At 46.8% G+C, this 24,167-nt stretch overlaps 1 long non-coding RNA gene across 1 annotated transcript; it reads right to left on the reverse strand.

Moving 5' to 3' along the window:
• Positions 1 to 830: 830 nt before the first annotated feature.
• LOC129644647 (uncharacterized) lies at positions 831 to 22,992 on the reverse strand. The gene is made up of 4 exons (XR_008710906.1): positions 22,882 to 22,992; positions 18,243 to 18,313; positions 17,512 to 17,559; positions 831 to 1,177 (listed from the first exon to the last, which is right to left on the reverse strand). It is a non-coding gene; the product is annotated as an uncharacterized LOC129644647 (long non-coding RNA).
• Positions 22,993 to 24,167: the final 1,175 nt, after the last annotated feature.

The raw sequence follows: 24,167 nt of genomic DNA on the forward strand, positions 1-24,167 counted from the left end.
GCTGAAATAGCTTTTTGAGAAGCTTGTAATGCCTGTTGAGTGAAATTAGTCAAAGCATCCACTCGTAGCATAACATCTGTAGCTCCCAAAGAGGGAACAAACGCTGCAGCCAAATAATCATATCAGTGAAATATAGACCTTGCCCACCGAGTTTTAAGGTGGGGTAAATTAGCAGGCTTTTCTGGAAGCTCTGAAAATATAAAGCCATGAGTAAAGGCTAGACCCAGGGTGCATCTCCCTATCCAACCAGGGGGAAGCCTTGCCCATAGGCAAGACATATGCCCACATATCCAATAAGTCAAGGCAGCGTGACTGAGATATCCAGTCCCAATTAGTAACTGGCCAGACAAAGGGAGGACCTGAACTGGGGTTGGAAAACACGGGAATGATTACGTTGCATATTTTCTGAGGCAAAAATCTCAATTGTTTTTAATCATTGTAATTAAGTTGTTGGCTAACTTTTGGGGATGGTTTTGTGTATTTTCAGCATATAGGGGCAGTAGATATTTAGACGTGCTTTTTTAGGAGTTAATCGTATAACCTCATTTCATATTTGATAAACATCAGGTAAAAAACCATTAGATCTAGACCTATTTGCCTTATGTGTAGCAAAATAGTCATTGAACCGAGACAATGTATAATCAAAATTAAAAGTCACATTAGGTCTATAGTTAAAGTGCAGTGTTGCACCAGTCTATTTTAGGGTTGTTAGATGTCATCAGATGAAGAAGAGGCATCACATATGATTGTTGTCGGAGGTATTCACAGACTTGGAGAAAGTCTTTTTTTTTTTTTTTTTTTGTGGTGAAAGAAAGTACAGCATTTATTTGCAGGGTGTCAAGCAAGAGAATGTGCAGCAAATATTTAAAGGACCTGAACTCCCAAGTTTTCAGCAGGCGATTTTTAAGATTAAAAATAAGGGTAAGTATCTTAAATGCGTGATTAACTCCTGGATTCTTCAGATTGTTCAGTCTTTTTTTTGAAGTGGAGATGTCCACCACGGGAAGCCTTCCACTGATGAAGAGGGGAGTGCTCCGCAGACCCAGCAGTTATACCGATTGTGGAATGCAGTGTAGGAGTGAGCCCAGGACAGGAAGGCATTGTCTTGAGGATCAAACGGCAGACGCAGGATTTTTGGAGCCAGCAGAAGTAAGCTCACATAGGTTATCAGGCCCATCTGAAAAGTACAAAGTCAGAGCATAGATAGTAAAGACATAAAATGAAGTCACTTAGTTTTGGTCAGGGTGCCACCTCTTAACTCGAAAGTTATGTACCCACGAATCAATTTCTGGCACTTTGACAGGTGTGGGAGAAGAAAGAATAACCTGGTAAGGGCCTTCCCAGAGGGGCTCGAGGGATGGGCCCCCAGATCCCAGTGTTTTTATGAGGACCTTGGTTCTTGGCTCAAATAGAGCCTTGTTTGACTCAGAGGCTGGGGCAGGAATCATCTCCCGGAGTTTTGTTAATGTCTGTTGAAAAGCTGAGAGCTGAGTTACATAACTAGTTAATTTCAAGGCTTCAGGGTCTATAACAATGTCTGTGTGTAAGAAAGGCTTTCCATAAATCCATTCAAAGGGGGACAGTCCCTCCTTTTAGGGGGCAGTTCGAGGCCTCATTAAAGTTATGGGTAGGACTTTAGTCTAATTGTGTTTCTTGAGTTAATTTGTGCAGATGTCTTTTGATAATGTCATTAGCTTTTTCAACCTTTCCTGAGGATTGGGGTCTCCAGGAGCAGTGTAAGTGATATTCTATTCCTAGAGCTTTAGACACCCCCTGAGTTACAGCAGCTTTAAAGGCGGAGCCGTTGTCACTCTGAAGGCTCCGTGGCAGCCCAAACCTGGGGATAATTTCATGGATTAAAATCTTTATAACCTCCTTAGCCCGTTCACTATGACAGGGAAAAGCCCCAATCCATCCAGTAAAAGTATCTACCCAAACTTGTAAGCAAGAATATCTATTAGCTTTTGGCATATGAGTCAAGTCAATTTCCCAGTCCTCTCTAGGATACTTCAGATCTGTCATCTGTAATCAAAATCTGTAATCCAGATTTTGTTAGCTTTTCAGTCTTTGGGTTATTTTTTCTGACAAACTTTACACCTTTTTATGATGTTCTTTAAAGTTTTCATTACATTTTTACCTTCAAACAAATGAGAAGCCATTTGGTAAGTACTCTCTGTACCCAAATGAAAACTCTGATGTAAACCCTTAAGAATTTTCTGCTGAGCATTTTCAGGAATTATTAATCGTCGATCCTTGGACTGTAACCATCCTTTATCAGTAATCTTTGCTCCTCTCTTCTCATATCTTTCTAATTCTTCCTCAGTATATTGTGGTTTTTCCTGTTCCACAGGACCTGTCCAGATCAAAGAGGTCTGCAGTGAAGGAAGGGGTTTCGTAAAGTGCCGCTTTTCTGGCTTGACAGTCAGCCAACTGATTATCTTCGGCTACTTTACTCTGATCCCTGCTGTGCCCTTTGTAATGTATAACAGCTACTTTTTTGGACAATATATAGCAGTTAAAAGTCTCTGGATCTCTCTGAAATGTTTAGTAGGTTCTCCTGTTGTTTTAAACTGTCTTTCTTTCTGTATTGTAGCATGAGTATGTAAAGTCAAATAAGCATACTTAGAATAAGTGTAGATATTTACTCGCTGTTGCTTTGTTTAATTCTAGAGCTCGGGTCAGAGCCACAAGCTCCGCTAACGGCACTGGTTCCCTGGGGGAGAGATTTTGCTTTTAAAACCTGTTCAGGAGTCACCATGGCCTAACCTGCTTTACGCTTTCCATCCTAAGCAAAAGAACTGCCATCTGTAAATATTTCCACGTCAGGATTGTCTAATGGGGTATCCATTAGATCCTCCCGAGCTGCATAGTTTAAAGTTAGGAATTGGGAACAATCGTGATCACGTGTTTCATTTTCCTTCTCAGGAAGGAAAGTGGCAGGATTTAAATGTCCACAAACTTTAAGCTTAGTTATTGGTCTTTTTAACAACAATGACTGATATTTAAGAAGCCTACTGTCTGTCATCCATATATTAACCTTAGAATTTAAGATTCCACTCACATCATGAGAAGTCAGTACAGTAAGGTTTTGTCTATTAATTATTTTAAAGCTTCAGGTGCTAATAAAGCCGCTGTCCCAATTACTGTTAGGCAGTGGGGCCACTCGCATGAAATTACATCTAATTTTCTCTTTAGATAAGCAATAGGTTGTTGGTGAGGCCCTCAGGGTTGTGTCAAAACTCCCAAGGCCACACCTTTTCTTTCAGTGACAAACAAATTAAATTTTGACCCTGTGGGCAAGCTCATAGCTGGAGCTTGTAGGAGAGCAGTCTGAAGAACCTTAAAAGCCTTTTGAGTTTCTGAAGACCAAACCAGTTTGTTGGTTTGGGCCTGTTGAATTTCAGCTATAAGTTTATATAAAGGCCGGGCAAGTTCCCCATAACCCGGAATCTAAATGTGACAGTAACCTGTGATTTCCAAAAATCTTCTCAATTGTCTTAAAGTCATAGGTAGGGGATAATTTAGTATAGGTTTAATTTTCTCAGGGCCTATCACCCTAGTCCCTTCTGATATGATTAGGCCCAGATATCTAACCGATTGTTGACAAAGCTGAGCAGCCTGCCAGAAAGTTTAAGAAATCTTCGGAGGCTCGCGAACAAGCTTTTTCTGTCTCAGCACAGAGCAAAATATCATCTACATATTGTAACACCACCACTTCAGAACTATTAAAGTTTTGTAGATCCCGTGACAAACTTTGTCCAAATAAGTGAGGACTGTCACGAAATCCCTGGGGCAAAACTGTCCAGGTTAACTGAGAAGCTGGGTGCGTGGGGTCTTCAAAGGCAAATAGAAATTGACTTTCCTCTGCCAAAGGCACTGAATAGAAGGCATCTTTCAAATCAATTACTGAGAAGTATTTGGCTCGTTCAGGAATTTCAGACAACAGACTATAAGGATGAGGAACCACGGGGTGTAAAGGAACTACAGCCTCATTTATTATTCGTAAATCTTAAACTAGTCTCCATTTACCATTTGATTTCTTTATACCCAAAATAGGAGTGTTGCAGGGACTGTTACAGGGAATTAATAGTCCCTGCTCTTTTAAATTTTTGATGATGGGCTTTAACCCTTCCTTAACCTCAGGTTTCAGTGGATACTGTTTCTTATGTGGAAATAAGTGCGGGTCTTTGAACTTGACAACTACAGGAATAGCATTTTGTGCTCGACCCACAGATTGTCTATCAACCCATACTCTAGGATTTACATTTTGTTTAACTAAAGGGAGGGAAAGGAAGGGTCCATATTCATGAAAACAGAGGCATGGACCTTGTTCAGTATGCTGCTAAGTCGTTTCAGTCGTGTCCGACTCTGCGACTCCATAGACAGCAGCCCACCAGGCTCCCCCGTCCCTGGGATTCTCCAGGCAAGAACACTGGAGTGGGTTGCCATTTCCTTCTCCAATGCATGAAGGTAAAAGTGAAGTCCCTCAGTCGTGTCCAACTCTGTGCGACCCCATGGACTGCAGCCTACCAGGCTCCTCCACCCATGGGATTTTCCAGGCAAGAGTACTGGAGTGGGTTGCCATTGCCTTCTCCGTATCCCTCCCCAAAAAGGGGTGAGGGAGATTCTAGCATGAACAGAAACTCGTGTGAAAATAGCACATAATCCCAGTTACAAGATAAAGAATAGCTGAAATAATACCTTTTGGCTCTTCTAGACAGTCTCATTATGGAAGCGGATTGGGAAGAAAGTGGGCCAGGGTCTTTACTAAGTACAGAGTAAGTTGTCCCAGTATCTAAAAGGAAATCGACGGATTGGCCCCCCACAATTATTAATACCTGGGGTTCCTCAGGTGTAATTAGGACGGGAGCTTGTGTGGGGACCCCCGGGCACCTTCAGTCTTGATTGTCTTGAGAGTCTGACCCCCGGAGACCTATGCCTCTGGGGGCAGTCTCTCTTCCAGTGTGGTCCTTTGTGGACCGGACATGGAGCCGGGAGTGGCTTAGATGCCTGAGGGCAATCCCGCTTGAGGTGCCCCTCTTTTTCACAGTAATAGCAAGCCCATCTCTTTTCACCTGGGTCCCTCCGGGCATTTTTCTCAGGCTGTTTAAGAACGTTTTTTATAGCCATTGTAAAGGCTTCCGCCTTTTCCTTTGTCTTTTTCTGCCTTTCTTTCTTTTCCTTATACTTCCTACCATAATAGACTGTCTGAGCCAGTTGTAACAGAGTATTTTATTTAAAGACTGATTTGGTCTATACGCCTATTTTAATAGCTTACAGCAGATATCTGGAGCCGACTGAGTGAGAAATCTATCCTTTAAGATCACTTCTTTTCTTGTTCTTTACAGAACTGGTCTAATTGTAAAACAGTATTATACTTAAGGGAGAAGGCAATGGCAACCCACTCCAGTACTCTTGCCTGGAAAATCCCATGGACGGAGAAGCCTGGTAGGCTGCACTCCATGGGGTTGCTAAGAGTCGGGCATGACAGAGTGACTTCACTTTCACTTTTCACTTTCATGCATTGGAGAAAGAAATGGCAACCCACTCCAGTGTTCTTGCCTGGAGAATCCCAGGGACGGGGGAGCCTGGAGCGCTGCCGTCTATAGGGTCGCACAGAGTCGGACACGACTGAAGCGACTTAGCAGCAGCAGCAGCAGCATTATACTTAAGAGACCCTCCAACTGGCCACCATTTGCCATCCTCCAGTGGGTACTGCGGCCATGCAGTATCACATAGGAAGACCAGGTGTGCCTTCTTTAAGCCCTGGGGATCAAATCTATCCCAGTTTTTCAGGATACAGTTCAAAGGAGTGAGGCTGGAATTTTTAGCTCCCATCTGTAAGAGAGAAAAAAGGTGACCAGCGCCATCTTTTTACCGGAGGCGTCCCTCCCTGCTCTAGATGGGGGTGTAGACAGACTTTACACCAAAAGCTTTTCCTTCCTGGTCGGACTTAGTCTGTTCCTTATCGACGCAGGCGCCGTACTAGTCCCTCCCGGTTCTACCACCGAGATGGGGTGGGGATGTTCCAGGGGTAGACCTGATGGCATCCCTACCTGACGTCCAGCTCTTCACCATTAACCTTGCTTGCCTCTGATGCCACCCAGGGTGCAATCAGAGTAACCTTCTGGAATGCCTCCCAAGCTAAGACTGCTGCGGGAAACATTCGTTACCTGAGTGCCTGTGCATGACCCTGAGTATATTCTTGACCACAGTAAAGACTGATATGAACATAAAACTGAGATGTTCCTTCCAAGCATCACCACACCAGTATAAGAGCCTCCCCTGGTCCACTAAGAGCCAGCGTTACCAATGGAAAAAAACCCCATTGCAGTCTCACTCTGAGTAACCTTTAACCTCAGAGATGTTCTTGGAGCTAGAGCTCCATCTAGCTTCCTAACTTTCAGTTCCTAGTGAGGCTAGGTGCTTTCCTGACTACCAATCCAAGTTTGGGACCTAAGCCACAGTACACAGTAACAGTATAGATCACAAGTCCCTTCAAAGTCTATGATCTGATAGATTAAGTTAGTACTTCTAATTCCCAAGGAGTTATGAAATGGTCAAAGGGACCGAGAAGTTTGACCATGAAAGGGGAGTTCGGTCCACACGCTTTGCCCATTTCTGTTCGGTTCCCGGAGGAGACATTGGGTGCCTCCTGGCATTGGCAAGTCGGTATAAACCCCCGACAGGTTTCTGCCATAAGCTGTATGAGATCACCGTGGAACCGCAGAGCAGGGTTCCTCACTTGCTTTGTGCAGGGCATGTTGTTCATTCACACAAGCACACCGTAGAGTTAGTAAAACACAGCAGAAAACGTGTCACTAAGAGAACAAAGAACTAGAGCTCCAAGCATCCTTACTTTGTCCTGAAGGATCCCAGACAAGCCCCCAAGATGAAAGGTTGTTGCTGATGGAAAAGACACCGGGATTCTTGGCCTCCAGAGGAGAATAATCCAGGGCCAGAGACGGGGCTTGATCGCTCAGAGCTTTTGTATAATAAGTTTTATTAAAGTATAAAGGAGATAGAGAAAGCTTCTGACATAGGCATCAGATGGGGGCAGAAAGAGTACCCCCCTGCTAGTCTTCAGCTGGGTGTTATATAGTCACTAGCAGTCTGTTAATGAAAGAAACTGCTAAGTCACTTTAGTCGTGTCCGACTCGGTGCGACCCCATAGACGGCAGCCCACTAGGCTCCTCTGTCCCTGGGATTCTCCAGGCAAGAACACTGGAATGGGTTGCCATTTCCTTCTCCAATGTATGAAAGTGAAAAGTGAAAGTGAAGTCGCTCAGTCATGCCCGACTCTTAGCGACCCCATGGACTGCAGCCTACCAGGCTCCTCTGTCCATGGGATTTTCCAGGCAAGAGTACTGGAGTGGGTTGCCATTGCCTTCTCCAATGAAAGAAACGAATGTCTTAAAACTCAGAATGGCACCAGGCCCCTCACCCATAAGATGCGTTTTGGAATAATCTTGGCACCAAATGGTTCATCCTGGGTCATAAAATGATTAACTTGAATCTTATAGAAGGACAGATTACCATACAAATAGTTTCGTTTACATAGATCAGGGGAAAAATATCTGAGTATAACATGTTGCTTTGTCAAGCAGGTTCTGAGCCATGAGGTGGAACTGACTTGAGGACAGAGTTTGGGGGAAGAGCATAGCACATTAGCATAGCTTAAGACAAACATTTCCATAAGAAAAATGGTTATCTCAATGTTTGAGAATAGTTAACTTCAGGTGAAACCAGGTGTCATTATGGCAACACAGTATTTTAAGAGAAACCTCCTTTTAAATTTGTATACTGCTGCTGCTGCTAAGTCACTTCAGTCATGTCCGACTCTGTGTGACCCCATAGACAGCAGCCCACCAGGCTCCCCCATCCCTGGGATTCTCCAGGCAAGAACACTGGAGTGGGTTGCCATTTCCTTCTCCAATGCATGAAAGTGAAAAGTGAAAGAGAAGTCGCTCAGTCGTGTCCGACTCTTCGCTACCCCATGGACTGCAGCCTACCAGGCTCCTCCATCCATGGGATTTTCCAGGCAAGAGTACTGGAATGGGGTGCCATCGCCTTCTCCATTAAATTTGTATAGAGAAGGAAAAAAATATCGCTAGTTTGTTTCCTCCTGCTGCTTAAGAGATAAAAATGCCTGACACTTGCAGGCTATTTCCTCCGTTTGGAGACCCCTGGCCTTCCTGCCTGTTACTCTCTCAGTGCCTGGGTGCAATCCCTGGTTGGGGAACTGGATACCACATGCTGCAACTAAAAGTTCTGATGCTGCAACTAAGACCTGGCACAGCCAAATAAGTCAATAAAAATAAATAAACTAGGTTTTCAGGTGGAACATCTACCACACTTCAAGAAATACTGGTCTCCTTAACAGTCAGAACAAAGCTGGGTCTTCTGTTTGGGGCTTGGCCCCTGCATGACCGACAGAAGCATCTCCAGGCTTTTTTATCCAGTGGTGAAATGTACATAATTTACATTACAAAATTTTGTCTTCTGGGGGAAAGGCACAACAGAATACAGACTCAAATGTCTTAGGCTGACTCAGGATTATTAATGAAGCAAAATTGATTTCTCCAAAAAGCAAAGAAGGTCCCCAAGGGGCAAGACAGGAAGGAAGCTTTCAGCTGCCCCTGCCAGGATCCCTGATCCTGGGACAAGTTGTAAAAGGCTTGGAATTGGCAGATCCATGGCCTGAACCCACCCCCCACTGCTGGCAGCTCCAGGTGTTTCTTGGCATCCCTCCCATCGCTGACTCCATACATGTGGAAATTAATTTAGGACGAATGGCCATACCCCAATGTTGAGTCTTCTCATCCAGAAAGATGGCAGGCCTTAATCTGGATGAGCTGTTCACCTACATTTCAGCTTTTCTTTCCTCCCCAGGTGGGACAGGTGTAGGGACTGGATGGAAAAGGTGGTGCTCGCCCTGTCAAGGCAGAACCGCACCCCCTTATGCTGCAGTTAAAGGGTGAACCATCCAGACCACATTTCTGCTTGGGGAGGCTTCCCTGATGCTCAGTTCATGTCCACCCTTGTTCATTGGGGGTTTACCGGGTGTTGCTTGCCTGGAGAATTCCAGGGATGGGGGAGCCTGGTGGGCTGCCGTCTATGGGCTCGCACAGAGTCGGACACGACTGAAGTGACTTAGCAGCAGCAGCAGCAGCTAGTGGTAAAGAACCTGCCTGCCAATGCAAAAGACAAGAGACACTGGTTCGATGCCTGGGTTGGGAAGATCCCCTGGAGGAGGGCATGGCAACCCACTCCAGTATTCTTGCCTGGAGAATCCCATGGACCAAGGAGCCTGGAGGGCTACAGTCCATGGGGTCTCAGAGTCAGACAGGATTGATGCAACTTAGCATGCTTGCTCATCAGGTCCATTCTTTCCCAAGGTCAATGATGGAAGGATCTCCCCACCCTTGTCCACCCTAGAACTTTAGCCAGAGAGGGCATTTGGGGTGCAAAGGGAGCGGTGCATGTGAAACTTTGGCTTTGTTCCATTGTTTACTCTTGCTCCGTATACTTTTGCTAGTATTTTACTTAGAATTTGTGCATCCATTTAAATAATATTGGTCTTGTCTGTGTGTGTGTGTGTGCCCTTGACAAATGTTGGTGTTAAGGTGATATTGACTTCAAGAAATGAACTGGAAAGCCTCCTTCTTGTCCTGTGCACTGCAGCAGGCAAAAAGCAGGGACTATTAGCTATCACTGTGCCAGCTGGCCTCAGGGAGTTTTGTGCAAAAAAGGCGCAGAAAATAAACAGTTAGAAATACTGCTTGGTGGCGGAATGGTCTCTGGAACTCGCAGACAGAGCATCCTGTATCCAGATGTTCGCCGTATGGAACAGATTGCGTCTCCACCTTCCCAGCTGGCTTAGAGCGTCAACTGCACTGACCTCACAGCTCACTTGTCAGAATTTCACAGGACACTGCTGTCTGGGTCTGAGCCATCTCTTCCCCGCCATCCCCCGACCCCAGCTGCGGCTCTCAGCGCTGTGCTCCAACATACGACACACGGAGGAGCAAGAGGAGCCCCGGGGAGCGCCGAGGGGCGGAAGGAGACCTGGCCTCACAGTCTGCCAATGTGTCTTCCTTGCCGAGGCCGAGGCGAGTGAGTGGGGCTCTGGCTGCCCGAATGCAGGGCCAGGCTGTACAAGGGCAGAGGATCCTTGGTGGCCTTAAAAGTAATGTTCACCACAGTTGGTCTTTTTAATTAAAAAAAAAAAAAAAAAAAGGCTATAAGATGCAAGGAGATGAAACTATGAGTCTAATTTCCTTCATCTTTGTGGAAGAGGAGGTTTTGCTGGAAAGGTTTTCTCACCAGCAGGTTAATGGACTGCTGTAGTCAGTCGCTCCATTTTGAATGGTTCTGGAAAGTAAGAAAAACCTTTTCCTATTTTATAGTTAGTTCCCTGGTGCCTGTTGGATGGACTAGGTGATGTGTGCTGTGGGCGGGGGTTGGGGGGGTTGGGGGAGGGGCTCGGCGGGTGATGAAAAGGGATGGAGGAAGGCCCCAAGTGTCTTGTTAGAGACACTGGTCACTCTCTTTTCAGCTAGAACCAGATCACATATATATGCTTCCCTGGCTGCTCAGTGGTAAAGAATCTGCCTGCCAGTGCAGCAGATGCAAGCTCAATCCTTGAGTCAGGAAGATCCCCTGGAGTAGGAAAGGGAATCAATCCCACCCCAGTGTTCTAGGAGCCTGGTGGGCTACAGTCCATCGGGTTGCAAAGAGTGAGACACAACTGAGCATGTATGCATATATAAATTATATTTTATGTACAATTATATCTTATATCATTACCTGTAAATATTACTACATATAGTTTTTAAACTATATGAAGAAGTGAAATGAAGTGAAAATTGCTCAGTTGTGTTCGACTCTTTGCGATCCCATGGTCTATAAAGTCCATGGAATTCTCCAGGCCGGAATACTGGAGTGGGTAGCCTTTCCCCTTCTCCAGGGTATCTTCCCAACCCAGGGATTGAACCCAGGTCTCCTGCATTGCAGGCTGATTCTTAACCAGCTGAGCCACAAGGGAAACCCAAGAATACTGGAGTGGGTAGCCTATCCCTTCTCCAGTGGATCTTCCTGACCCAGGAATCAACAGGGGTCTCCTGCATTGCAGGCAGATTCTTTACCAACTGAGCTATCAGGGAAGCCCTATTTAACTATATAGTTAGCTATATATAACTATATATTATATATACTTTATATAAAAATACATGTATTATATAATGTGAAAAATATATCTGAGAAAGAGAGGAAGTGCTATTTGATTTAAGGAACTCTGTTCACTTCAATATACAGACATTTTAACTAAATGACATAAAGGTTTTCCTAAACTCCACCTTAGGGTTTATAAATGAAATTCCTTTCTGACATCGTTCATGATAAAGATTTAAATCAGGATGAAGATTTAAAATTAGATTATAACGTGCCTGGAATAATACTGACACAGAAATAATTGCTTTTATTCTTTTGGTTGTGCTTCATGACTTGTGGAATCTTAGTTCCCTGTCCAGGAATTGAACCCAAGCCTTCATGGAGCCCTAACCACCGGATCACCAGGGAATTCCCTTTTATTCTGCATCCCTCCCCCCACTGGCCCCCCAACCCCAGCTTTGGTTTTTTAGACACCACAGATATGTGGTGTCTAAAAAGATATGTCTAAAAGATATGCCAGTGATTCTTCTGTGACCCTGGAATGGGAGGAGACCTGAAACATGACCGAGATTGAATTTTCTCACCACACAGGCAAATTGACTTAATATGACTTGGAAAAATCCAGAATGTGGCATTTTTTAATATGACTGTTCTGTAATAAAATTCATGACCATTTTATTTATTTATATATATATATATAAAATCTCATTAAAACTCACATCAATGCTACCAAGTAAATAGGTATTACTGTTGTCTCCAATTTGCAGGGGACTTCAAGCCTTTAACTCAATTACTCACAGCTACCAGGTGGTGGGGGGAACCGCCTGGAAGGGATTGTCCTCCTCCTTCCAATTCTACTTTGCATAATTGGCTATGGACTTTTCATTTTTAAATGTCTAAACCTTTATTTTGAAGTCGTTTCTCCTGAATTCCTTCATGGGAATTGAATTCATTATATAGTACAGATCAAGTCGGTCACTGCAGCTATATGGCGAGCTTCCCTGATGGAGGGTTCCTTGGTGGAGAACAGGAGGGTGTCACTCACTGCATGTCCCCAAGCCTCCTTGCTTTCCACCACGCAGGGAGCAGGGAAAGGAAATGCAGGCTCAGCGTCATTAAAAAAGAAAAAAAAAATTTGAAAAAAAGTCAAAGAAACACCTATAAGAGAGTCCTTTGTAATAGTAACATTTTGGTCACCCGAACAGAAACCCTTTGATAAGATCCCCGGGAGCACGTAAATAATTCTCCTCTCTCACTCTCTGAGTACGGATGGCTGCGGGTCAACCCTGAAACAAGATGACCGGTTCCACCAGCATCAATAAGGCCCTAATCCTGGAGGAAGGAAGTGGGGTCCGGTTTCCACTGCTGCTATAAAAAAAAAAAATTAGGGCTTTGTTTCCAGGATTGCTCTTTCAGTGGTTGTAACACACAGAGGTTCGCTTTGGCAGGAAAAGCGCCTTCTGAACACAAAGGGCTGTAGTTTTGCGGGAGTCGCGCGCTGGGCCGGCGGGATGTTCCGCCCTGAGGCCACTGGGTGGCGCTCGAGGAGCCGGATCGCGGGGGAGGGACCCCCCCCCGGCCCCCCCGGCCCCCCCGGCCCCCCCCCCGCCCCCTCACCCCGGCGCTTCCAGCTCGGTCCTGTTCTAAGTGGGCCACACGCGGAGGTGACTCCAAGACCGCGAGACTGAGCCCATCCCTCCTCCCAAAGCCATTTTCAGTGCGGACACTCTTGGTTTGCTCCCTCTTACATAAAGACGAGTAAAAGCGTATTTAGAAATGATGTTTCGACTTGGAAAATGCTGTGTGTATTGGTCTGTAAAAGACTTCTGTGCGCTGAATGTTCAAATGCAAGATCCAGGCGGCCCCGCCCTCCCAGCCTACGCCCGCAGCCCCTCCCGTGCAGAAAGAGCCGCGGGCGCTCGTGCACCCCTTCTTCCTCGTCCATCTCCGCTTTCCCCGAGGGCCAAGCGGATGGGCTTCCCTTGCGTTTTGAATCCTGGGTACCACCCGCTTCCACCTCTCCAGGGAGCGGCCAGGCCTTAGAGGCCAACCCTTCCCCTAGGCTGCTCTCTTGAGTAATCTTGCTTAACGCTCCCCGTCTTCGAAACCAACCATGAGAAATAAGAGGTCCCCAGCGCCCCCGCCCCACTGCACCTTTAGCTACAGATTGCCCACCGCCTGCCTCCTCTTCCCAACAGAGAAAATGGATTTGTCCTTGAGCATGGCCCCAACTTCCTTCCTACTCTTTACTCGGATCCACCGGGTGTAGATTCTAACTCTCTAGCTCCCTGAAACTGGGTTTGCCCATCACCCCAAATCCAGGAGATGCTTCTGTCTTTTCTGTTTTGTTTGATACTGATCATCCCTGTCTCCTCCTAAACCTCCAAACCACCCCTTGGCTCCTGAGACCTTCCTTGGGCTTCGTCCAAGGCCCCAGGCCTCCCAGACACCCCCACCCCATAATCCCCACCCCGCTTCTGGAATCCACCTGCCCACAGCACTGTGCAGAGCTGTGGCTGGGAGTCCACAAAAGTCCCCAGTAGACGGTAGTGAACTTGGGCCTGGTAGACCAGGTGACGAGTTCTCAATCCCCATTTATTTATTTATTTACAAATATTTATTGATTTGTTCCCTTATAGCCCGGTGAAGAATCTGCCTGTAATGTAGGAGACCCGGGTTCAATCCCTGAGTTGGGAAGATTCCCCTGGAGAAGGAAATGGCAACCCACTCCAGTATTCTTGCCTGGAAAATCCCATGGACAGAGGAGCCTGGCGGGCTACAGTCCACAGGGTCACAAAAGTCCGACATGACTGAGCGACTAAACTGCCACCCCTGTTTGTTAGTTTGGCTGTGCTGGATCTTAGTTGCCCCTTGGAGTATCTTTGATCTTCGTTGCAGCATGAGGGATCCAGTTCCTGGACCACGGATCGAACCTGGGCCCTCTGCATTGGGAGCATGGAATCTCAGCCACTGAACCACGAGGGAAGTCCCCTCATTTGTTTTTCCTACATTAAAAGGAACTGGCTAAGGATCTCCAGTCCTGGGCAGGTTCCCCTGATCAGAGGACATGTGAAGGGCACAGTGGGGAAGAGAGTTGGACAGTGTGTGGAAGGTGTTCAGGGCTGGGTCAGCCGTTGTGAGACCCCATCTCACAGACTCCACGTTGTTGTGGAGAGGCTGAACGGTGGGGGGGGGGTGGGGAACGCCGCTTCTTGGGGAGGGGATTGGGGAAGGTCAGCATCCCTCCCCGGCTCCCCCATAGAAGGCTGGCGGAGGCGCTCCAGTTCCTTACTGCTGTCTGACAAACCATCCCAAAGGTTAGTTGCTGACAGGTCAGATCTGCCATTTGGATGGGAATGGGGAGTGGGAGAAGGGAGAAGGCTCATCTCGCCTCCACGTGGCATCACCTGCGGCCCCTCGGGGGCTAAGGATCCTCTGACAAGATAGCTTTTGCCCAGGGAAGAGAGTCGGCGTTGGCTCTTGGTCCAGAGTTCAGCTGGTGCCGAGAGCCCGGGGCCTGGGTTCCTGTCCCCACGGGGCTCTCCCCCAGCGGCCTGGCCTTTCTCAGTTAGCTGGCTGGTACCCCAGGGGCAGAAAGGGGACATTCCCAGTTTAAGGCCTGGTCCCCAAATTGGCACAGCAGTTATCTCACATTCACTCTATTCTATTGGTTAAATGGCTGCCGGCTCAACTTCAAGGGTACAGAGATGCCTCCTGTGGAACGAAGGAGTACAGGAGAGTTAATCTGGGGCCATGTTTTCACGACCACACCTAGGAGTCTGCCTTTACCTCGCTCTCCTCCCTGGGCTCCTTGTTAACCTTCCCCTCCATCCTTTTAGTTGGGGCTGCGTGGGGACAGTCACTGAAGTGAAGCCCGGGAAATTATGACCACAGCACACACGTTTTCTTTCTCCACCCCAACCGCTTCCCTGAAGGGTGGCCAAGCTTGCAGATGAAAGAAAGGCTGTGGTTATTTAATGTGTCCCTTCCAGGAGCGGGGAGGGGAGGGAAGGAGCCTCAGAGAGTTTCAAGCAACCTTGCACCCGAGGCAAGAAGAGTTACCTGAGTGAAGGGAGGAGAGATGACGAGAGCCGCTGGAGCCCTTCTCGGCCTTTCTGAGAGGCCTCGGCCGATGGCCTGCTTTCCCAGTGCCGGGCAGAGGTCCTGCTGTTAATGTGATGCTCATAGATGAGGGATTATCATTAGAATGAGTTTAAGCTTCTTTAAACTTTAAAGAAGTTTAAGTGTTCTCTCATTGTGCTTCAAAAGTAATAGAAATTAATAGTCACAGGGCCCAGCCAGCCCGGGCATTTTCCTATGAAGTTGGTGATGGGGAAGTGAGGTGTCTGCCAACCAAGGTGTCGACTGAAGCCACTAATTCAGCTCACAAACGCTGCCAAGTGACTGTGGGAGTACTCACGGCCTCCCTCCAGACCCAGACCACACTTGGGCCCATGACCTTGAGCGTCACTGTACCTCCCATGGCAGTTCTGAAAAGGGGAGAATGATGGCAGGTGGTGGCCTGGCTCCTTCCAATTATGAAGGTAACGAAAGGCATAAATACATGAAGAATCAAGGCCTGCAGGGTGAGAGAGGCTCAATGCAGCAGCCTGTTTACACCATGAGGCGTGCTTTCCTGTGACAATCTTCTTTTTTTTTCGAGCCTTGAATTAATTTCTCTTACACACACACCGGTGGCTGAGCAATAAAGAATCTGCCTGCAATGCAGGAGCAAGGCAATAGACATAGGTTTGGTCCCTGGGTTTGGAAGCTCCCCTGGAGAAGGAAATGGCAACCCACTCCAGGATTCTTTTTGTGTGAGTGTGTAAGTGTGTTTTAATTTATTTATTTTTAATTGAAGGGTAATCGCTTTATGGTATTGTGTTGATTCTACCAAACACCAACGTGAATCAGCCATAGGTTGACCTGTGTCTCCTCCCGCTTGAACATCTCTCCCACCTCCCTCCCCATCCCACCCCTCTAGGTTGTTACTGAGCCCTGGTTTGAGTTCCCTGAGTCATCACTCCAGTATTCTTGCCTGGAAAATTCCATGGACAGAGGAGCCCGGTGGGCTGCACTTTGTAGGGTCACAGAGAGTCCGACACAACTCAGCAACTGAGCATACAGACAAACTTCAAGGAAAAAGCTGACGCTAAGGACATACTCCATAAAGAGTTGCTATTAACTACCATGCCTTGCTTTTTATTACATGCTCATTGAGACCAGAAATTTCACATCCTCTGTGTTGCCAAAAGCCCTGGGCAGATTTAATATAACGCCATTGCTACTGAGAAGCACTTGGAAAATATTACTCAGTGTTGATGAAAATGGTGACTACTTTCATTGAGATGCAGGCTACTGAAAGGGGCTAAATATTCTTGGCTCTTCACCTCCGTTGTATTGGGAGAGACTGATTTATGCAGGCTTCCAACTACTTGTCCTTCCCTCTCTGAAACTCGGACACACTTGTGTCGCTGAGCAGGTGTGTAGGTGGATGAGAGGCTTTCTTGGGCTTAAGCCAGAGAGCCAGGCTATTTGCAGCAGATTTAAACTTTTACGATATGGAAACTTGTTAATATGCCAAGTAGAAGACAAGGATGAGATGGCTGGATGGCATCACTAATGCAATGGACATGAACTTGGGCAAACTCTGGGAGATGGTGAGGGTCAGGGAGGCCTGACGTGCTTCAGTCCATGGGGTCGAAAAGAGTCAGGCCCGACTGGGTGATTGAACAAGGAGACAAGGAACCAGGCCACGTCAGGTCAGGCCCCCACATGGGGCATCCAGAGAGGCTGGGAGGCCAGAAGGGCATGTGAGTGCAGAGACATCAGACAGTGGGAATTCCTTTGAGCAACAGAGGGCATGGGGTAGCTTTGTGGCCAGTGGGCTGTGTCTCTTCCCCAGTCTCCATTCATTCCTTCAAACTGCATTTTCAGCTGAAAGTGTGATCACTATCTTGCTGAGTGCAGGCAAGATAAAATCAGGGAGGAGCTGCCAAGGTTCAAATTTCCATCATTCTTAAGAAGTCAGAACTCAGAGTTCTCACTCCTTGCCCAGGGGTAAGTCGTGGTCAGTTTAGTTCCCAGGATGCTCACCCGGGAGTGTTGGGGGTAATACCATGCTTAGTGATTTCTATACAGAAGCTTGAGAAAAAAGCCCTAGGTGGGACTAAAGCTTTGTAGAGAATTAACGCCACTGTGAGTTTTAAAACCAAAACTAAATTGTGACTGTCACCAGCAGCCAATATCTAGGGACTTGGCTTCATTTGCAGAGTATACTTTTATTTTGTTCAACTTTTATACATGAGACAATAACATTTGTCAATGACTTAGGCTTACCTGGTCCGACTCTCCTCAAATATCCGGGAAAATGAAACCCAGTTTGTTCTAAAGAAAGAGTAGAGGGAGTGGAGGGTTGTGTTTAAACTGCCAGGTTGACTTGAAACGCCGTCCCCTCCCATTCAATTTATTTTCCCCAAAGTCAAAGATTCCTTTTTCATTAGCCAGGAGTGTTACATAATAAAAGCAAGCTGCTTTTTTTTTTTTTTTCCTTCCCAGGTGATCAGGATTTGGATCAGTAAATTTTGGTCATTCCTCTTTCCCGGAGCTAGAATGACAAGGGCCCAAGGCAGGATGTCTACATTGATTTGAATGACTTTGCCAGAGGTCACTTGGGCTTCCCTGGTGGCTTGTGGTAAAGAATCTGCCTGCAATGCAGTGGACTTGTGGGAGACGGGGCTTCGGTGCCTGGGATAGGAAGATCCCCTGATGTAGAAAGTGACAACCCACTGCAGTATATTCTTTCCTGAAGAATCCCATGGACAGAGGAGCGTGGTGGGCTACAGTCCATGGGGTCTCAGAGTGGGACACAACTGAGCAAGTAAACAACAACAGTAAGGTCACTTTGGGGGAAAAGTTTCAAAGACAATCCACCCAGCAGTGAAGACCACACTAGCGTTCTGTGTGATTCCCCTGGGCACATTAATATGCGAGCATGTGTGACACTCAATTCCCCGCAAATGATACATCAAGGCAAGCTCGTCACCAGGGTGAAGAATGCAATTACCTACCTTATATGGCTGTGCCTCTCCTCTGACCCTGAAGTCAGCCCTTCCTCCAGCTCTCTTCCTGGGAGTGTCATCTAGGTGGGTGAAATAGTAGGAAGACTGCTCACATACTTGTAGAAAAAGGAAAATGTGTAATGTCTTTGACTCCATTTAGATTTCTACTGACATCACAGACCATCCCAGGTTAATGGGCTGCTGAATTAAATAGACTTGGTTTTGAGTCTTGGCTCTGCAACTTCTTAATGTTTCTGTGCTGTGCTTAGTCGCTCAGTCATGTCGGACTCTTTGTGACCCCATGGACTGTAGCCCACCAGGCTGGGATTCTCCAGGCAAGAATATACTGGAGTGGGCTGCCATGCCCTCCTCCATGGGATCTTCCCAACCCAGGGATCGAACCCAGGTCTCCCGCATTGCAGGCGGATTCTTTACTGTCTGAGCCACCAAGGAAGCCCTTTTAATGATGAGATCTTGGGAAAGTTTGGAATCTCTCACATTCTCATTTGTAAAATGAAGGTGCTCACGCCTCCGTCATGGGCTTGGGTGAACATAAAGGATGATATGAACAAAAGCATAGGTCTTGGCACCTTGCAGAGACTCGGGGTTGGCAGGGAGGTTAGTCTTTCTCTCCTGGTCACAGCCTCTCCTGGAGATGGTCCTGCTGTCTCCCAGACAGCACGGGATCATGTGGGAAAGAGGGGCGACCACCACCACGTGGGGATCGTGGGAAATCCTTCTCAGGAACCAGCAGAGAGTGGCTGTGTGGATGGGGACACCTTGGAGAGACAGGGCTTTCTGTTGCCTCACGGATCACAGAACCTGTAGATGCCTAGCTGGGCGAGGCAGTGAGTAACAGCCTGATCAGGAAACGGGTCACAGGGCAAATGAAGGAGGTGGGAGGGAATGTTCTGCAACAACCCACACAACATGGTGTCGCTGACATTATAACTCATGACCCAACCCTTTCCCCATGTGTCCCCACACCCCCAGGTGACATTCGGAGACTGTTTATTCACAACTGGATTGCCAGTGCTCACCCACTACCTGGCATTTAATTATGGGTGCTCTATTATAATTGATGACTAATTAACTGAATGAATGACACACTGCTAGTATCCTGAGGACCCAGATTTGCATTTTTCTCTGCCTCTGAGGCAAAAGGCGGGCACTTTATAGGGGACCAAGTTCCCAGAGTCTATTTTCCTGAACTACTACCTGAAATCCTTTTAGAATTCACTCAAGGTTCTCCTCTGGAGCCACAGGACAAGAGCAGAGGTGCCAAGAAGAGGCTGTTTGTTTTTTAAAAAAGATTGCATTGCAGTATAATGGCAACCCACTCCAGTATTCTTGCCTGGAGAAGCCCATGGACAGAGGAGCCTGGCGGGCCATGGTCCACAGGGCCGCAGGGAGTCAGACACGACTGAAGCGACAAAGCATAGCTGCTTTACAGCGTGTGTTATTTTCTGCTGTACAGCGAAGTGAATCAGTTATACGTTTACATACATCCAGTTTTTTGAATTTCCTGCCCATTCAGGTCACCACAGAGCACCGAGTAGAGTCCCCTGCGCTATCCAGTAGGGTCTCATTAGTTATTTATTTTATACATAGTCGTGTATATACGGTCAATCCCACTCTCCCAATTCATCCCACCTGCCCCCGTTTCCCCTCTTGGTGGAAACCATTAATTCTGGTTTTCTGAGTGCCTTTTGTGACGCAAGTCCAGAATGAGGGAGGCTCTGCTGCAGATTTTGCCAGGAGGCCAGCAGAGAACAGACCTGCTGAATCTGAATTCACAGCGAAAGGACATGCGTAAAGTGCGGTACCTTTACTAATAATCTTGCTCAAAGGTTCTACTTTTATTACCTTAAAAAAAGTGACTGAATATTTAAAAGCTTGGAGTCTCCAGGCCAAGAGCAATTACTGTCATTGTTCTCAAAGGATACATTCCCAGTGTTTTCGCTTTTATTTTCTGTGGAGAAGGCACCTTTTCTTTGTTCCTTTGCAAACTACTACACACCAGAAGCCAGCATCTTAAGGACTACACAATCCAGGCGTTCCCTGAAGGATCCTTCATACCTGGAGCTGGTGTTAAAAAGATCATTAAGAACAGAGCATCCAGTCATTCCCTGGAGCTCCTGGTAATTTGTGTTTAAAGACCTAGACTCTAGCAGAGTTAATATTTACAGTGAGGTAATATATTATTCACATGGACCCCAGACACCAAAGCATCTATAAATTCACACATAGTTAACCTCTTTCTGCTCCTTCCTTTCTTTACTTATTAAGTCAATTCAAGACCCCATCTATTATCAGAGATAAAGTTCTTTCAATAATTTCACCCACAAGCCCTTTAAAAGGAAAATAAAAAAAAAATTAAGAACTTGTCAGATTCTCATTTAACATGAAGAACCTTTACAGACTTTGGAAGGAGTGGCTCTGGGTAAAGGAAATGATAGAAGCAAATTATTGCCATTTTGTCCTTTGGAGTTATATACACATTGAAGAGCAGGAAATGGATTCTAAGGGGTGAAATCTTTGTCCAGAATGTAACAGGCTGTTCCTAAGGATATCCAGGGATAAAAGAGTGTGCCTATGAACAAACTAATCCAAAAGAGAAATTCTACTGCTTAACAGGGTGCACATTCATTAACATGAATTGACAAATTATAGATTAGTGTTAGTCGCTCAGTCGTGTCCGACTCTTTGCGACCCCAGGCTCCTCTGTCCATGGGATTCTCCAGGCAAGAATCCTGGAGTGAGTTGCCATTTCCTTCTTCAGGGGATCCTCCCAACCCAGGGATCCAACCTGAGTCTTCTGCATTGGCAGGCAGGTGAGCTACCAGGGGAGCCGGATCTCAGGGTCGTAGACCTTCTTTCTGGGAGTGTCTTCCTCGAGAGCATGCTATCTGGGGAGTGGTAGATGGTGCAAAGTTCCTCTGACCTAGACTTGGAACTTACTCAGTGCCCCTCAAGCTGCGTTCTGTTGGTTATAAGGGAGTCACAAGGCCAAACCAGATTCAAGAGGATGAAACGATACACAGACATGGATATCAGGAGTTTTAGCCCATCAGTGACCCATCTTTGAAGCTTAGATACTACACCCTGGCTGTGTGTCTATGTCCAAGTGTTTAATGTAGTCTTGTATTTATAAAGTGGATTAGAGTTAAAGCTATTTATTTTGGTTGTGAGACTTCCCCGATGGCTCAGCAGGTAAAGAATCTGCCTGTAGTGCAGAAGACACAGGAAACTCGGGTTCCATTCCTGGGTTGGAAAGATCCCCTGCAGGAGGAAAATGGCAACCCACTCCAGTATTTTTTCCTAGGAAATCCCATGGACAGAGAAGCCTGGCAGGCTATAGTCCATGAGTCACAAGAGTTGGATACAACTGAGTGACTGAGAACATAATGATAATAATATCTGCCATCCATGAAGCAATTTCACTATTGTGCAAAGAGTTGTGCAAAAATAAATTAAAAAAAAAAATTCCTGCTCTCACAGAGCTAGTAGGAGAGAAAGGCAATCAAGCAAAAAAGAAAACATGAAGTCTAGCAGATGGTGATAAACTCTCCAGAGAAAAGTGAAGCAGGAAGAGGATTAGGAAATATGTGTGTGGACAAAATTTTAAATAGGCTCTTGGAGGAGGCGGCCCTGGTGAGGGGATGTCTTTCTGCCAATGGGATTGCAGGTTTGGGACCTGGGCACCCACGGTCCTCTCCTCTGTGCCTCCCAGCACTTTTCCTGCTGCCCGTCCGGCTGTGCCATCCTGCCATGCCATCCTGCCCGTAGGCATCAGTGTGGAAACCGTGTCCCTGGAGGCCTGTCCCGACCCCCCCCCCCAGTCAGTGCTGCGGTCTCGGTCTCCTGCATTTCTCCTCCTACGTGATTGTCACACTATATCTGCTCATCCTCCATATCACCAACATGACCAAGGAAGCAGGGCTTCTGTCTCCATCAATGACATGTGTATCCACCGTGCTTACAATGAGTCCTGGCATGAATTTGGACCCAATAAAAGTGCTGTGGATAACTGGCCAGTCACCCGCTACCTCCCCAGTCTTTGCTTTTTTTTTTCAGATTGCATAGCTGGTAGGTTCTGGACCCATTCCAGGGCCTCTGACTCCGCCTCTGGCCTCCATTATTCTCTGGTTCCCTGGCAGAGGACTCCAGCTCTGACCCCTTAACAGTCAACCAGCACCTTTTAGAGAAGGGCTTAGATCTCCTTGTTGCTGTCTTGTAGGCTCAGTTCCAGTCCCAGACTTCAGTGATCCCGCCAGCCTTGCGTTTTTGATGTGTATTCTTTGGAAGACCCAGAGCAAAGAATCTGCATATTTACTTTGGATTTGATCCGTGAGGAAGGGACAGTGCAATTGGTTTGGAACAATTTTGGGAGCTGGCTCTCTCTTTTTGCCTGTTGGCAGCGTGCTGATTGTGTAACTTTATAGCCACCATCCGTGTGCCCCGAGGGGCGAACAATGGAAAGACTTTAAAAGTCTAAAAATAAAAGTCAATAAACCAATAATGAGGATTGTCAAGCTACCGTAACTCACACACGATTGAATTTTTTTTTCCCCCCGAATCCCAACCATTTGTTTTCAACACTGACACCAGACTCTGTGTCCGAGTTTGATTTGTCTCGGCTACTTACTCCCCGCGCTGGTCCGATTGATGGCAGGTGTTGCCCGTCTGGCGAACCACAGGTCCAGGATTAGGTGTATCTTTGCATCGATTGGCTTCAGGCTCAGGCATGCTGCATGATTCCTGTGCAGACAAAGACCCAAATCTTTCCTGTCAGGAGGGCGAGCACAGAAAAACCCAATCATTCGTGAAAAATTCATTTCCAAAAACACAAGGGAAATACAATAACACAGGAACAGTATTGAAAGTAATTAAAAGCCGGAGACACTGCCTTTCAATGTGGCTCCCGGTTCTAGTTATCAGGGCCGCTCAGAATAACCTCTGTATTTTCTCACTGGGCCCTATCGCAAAGGGTTTCTTGCATGGAAAGAACAAAGCTCCACTATAATTAAATCAAAGGGTGATATTATTCTCTCACTGAAGTGTAAAAGTTCAGGAAGGGCCAGGGTAAAATCAGTAATCCTGGCTCCCTTTCCGAACTGTCAGTGGGTGGTTCCCTTTGGCGGCAGCCCCCGGGGGCAAGGTCTGGCTTCTTGTTCTGCATCCTTTCTTGATGGGGTCTCAAGAAGTCTGGCTGTTTTTCAGCTGGTCACTGAGCTGTGAGTTAGAAAGGGGTGGTGTGATGTGGTGTTTAGTTGCTAAATTGTACCTGACTCTTTGAGACCTCATGGACTACATCCCACCAGGCTCCTCTGTCCATGGAATTCTCAAGGCACAAAAACTGGAGTGGGTTGTCATTTCTTCCTCCAGGGGATCTTTCTGACCCAGGGATAGAACCCACATCTCCTGCATTGGCAGGCAGATTCTTCACCACTGAGCCACCAGGGAAGTTAGAAAGGGATGGTGGGGGAGGGGGAGATCAAAAAAGAAGGAGAAGGCAGAAAAGAAGACGAGAAAGCAGCAGAAGAATATTTTTGTGCAGCAGCTGCTGCTGTTGCTAAGTCGCTTCAGTCGTGTCTGACTCTGTGTGACCCCATAGATGGCAGTCCACCAGGCTCCCCGTCCCTGGGATTCTCCAGGCCAGAACACTGGAGTGGGTTGCCATTTCCTTCTCCAGTGCATGAAAGTGAAAAGTGAAAGTGACATCGCTCAGTTGTGTCTGATGACTCTCAGGAGCCCATGGACTGCAGCCTACCAGGCTCTTACATCCATGGGATTTTCCAGGCAAGACTACTGGAGTGGGGTGCCATTGTGCAGAGAAAGGTTAAAAAAAAATCCCCTTGTGGTCACGTGATTCTTCTGCTCATTCTTACTGTGCCCAGGGGTGAGCCTCTCCAACCTCCCAGAAGAAAAGTC

This window comes from Bubalus kerabau, chromosome 2 (assembly GCF_029407905.1).
Source record: "Bubalus kerabau isolate K-KA32 ecotype Philippines breed swamp buffalo chromosome 2, PCC_UOA_SB_1v2, whole genome shotgun sequence".
NCBI classification, from domain to species: domain Eukaryota; kingdom Metazoa; phylum Chordata; class Mammalia; order Artiodactyla; family Bovidae; genus Bubalus; species Bubalus kerabau.